Source organism: Sinocyclocheilus anshuiensis, unplaced genomic scaffold (genome assembly GCF_001515605.1).
Source record: "Sinocyclocheilus anshuiensis isolate Anshui unplaced genomic scaffold, SAMN03320099.WGS_v1.1 scaffold773, whole genome shotgun sequence".
Classification (NCBI taxonomy): Eukaryota; Metazoa; Chordata; class Actinopteri; order Cypriniformes; family Cyprinidae; genus Sinocyclocheilus; species Sinocyclocheilus anshuiensis.
Genome location: NW_015539930.1, coordinates 2,436,726 through 2,438,498, shown reverse-complemented (window position 1 = coordinate 2,438,498; position 1,773 = coordinate 2,436,726).

Sequence of the window (1,773 nt, the reverse complement as noted above, 5' to 3'; positions counted from 1 at the left end):
TGATTAGCAAGTTACTAGCATTTTGTTAGCATGTTTCTAGCATGATTAGCAAGTTACTAGCATGTTGCTAGCATGATTCTAACATTAGCAAGATACTATGTTAACATGATTAACAAGTTACTACAGCATGTTGAGCATGTTGCTAGCATGATTAGCAAGTTACTAGCATGTTGTTAGCATGATTCTAACATGATACTAACATGCAAGTTACTAACATGCTGTTAACATTATTCTAGCATGATTAGCAAGTTACTAACATGTTGTTAGCATGATTAGCAAGTTAAGAGCATGTTGCTAGTATGATTAACATTTTACTAACATGACTAGCATTATTATCATGTTACTTGCATGATTCTAACGTGTTTAACAAGTTGCTAGCATTTTGTTAACATGTTTACCAAGTTGCTAGCATGTTTCTAGCATGACTAGCATGTTACTAACATTTTGTTAGCATTATTAACAAGTTTACTAGCATGTTGCTAACATGATTCTAGCATTAATAACGTTACTAGCATGATTCTAGCATGATTCTAGCTTGTTTCTACCATGTTTAGCAAGTTGCTAGCATGGTGTTAACATGTTGTTAGCATGATTCTACCATGATTAACATGTTACTAACATGATTAGCATGTTGCTAACATGATTAGCATGTTTACTAACATGATTAGCATGTTACTAGCATTATGCTAGCATGTTTCTAACATGTTTAGCAAGTTGTTAGCATGTTTCTAACATGACTAGCATGTTACTAGCATGGTGTTAACATTATTAGCAAGTTTACTAGCATGTTGCTAGCATGATTCTAACATTATTAGCAAGATACTATGTTAACATGATTAACAAGTTACTAGCATTTTGTTAGCATGTTTCTAGCATGATTAGCAAGTTACTAGCATGTCATTAACATGATTAGCAAGTTACTTGCATGTTGCTAGCATGTTTAGCAAGTTGCTAGCAAGTTACTAACATGCTGTTAACATTATTCTAGCATGATTAGCAAGTTACTAACATGTTGTTAGCATGATTAGCAAGTTAAGAGCATGTTGCTAGTATGATTAACATTTTACTAACATGACTAGCATTATTATCATGTTACTTGCATGATTCTAATGTGTTTAACAAGTTGCTAGCATTTTGTTAACATGTTTACCAAGTTGCTAGCATGTTTCTAGCATGACTAGCATGTTACTAACATTTTGTTAGCATTATTAACAAGTTTACTAGCATGTTGCTAACATGATTCTAGCATTAATAACGTTACTAGCATGATTCTAGCATGATTCTAGCTTGTTTCTACCATGTTTAGCAAGTTGCTAGCATGGTGTTAACATGTTGTTAGCATGATTCTACCATGATTAACATGTTACTAACATGATTAGCATGTTGCTAACATGATTAGCATGTTTACTAACATGATTAGCATGTTACTAGCATTATGCTAGCATGTTTCTAACATGTTTAGCAAGTTGTTAACATGTTTCTAACATGACTAGCATGTTGCTAGCATGATTCTAACATTAGCAAGATACTATGTTAACATGATTAACAAGTTACTAGCGTTTTGTTAGCATGTTTCTAGCATGATTAGCAAGTTACTGACATGTTTCTATGCTAATCCAGCTAAAACCAGTTGATTCAGTAAAAAACAGCTAAAAAACAGCTAAGACCAGCCTGGCCTGCTAAAAAAAAAGTGGCCCAAACCACTTGAAAACCAGCTTGGGAGACCAGCCAAAGCAGTCAATCAGCTTAGGCTGGTTTTAGCTGTTTTTTCAG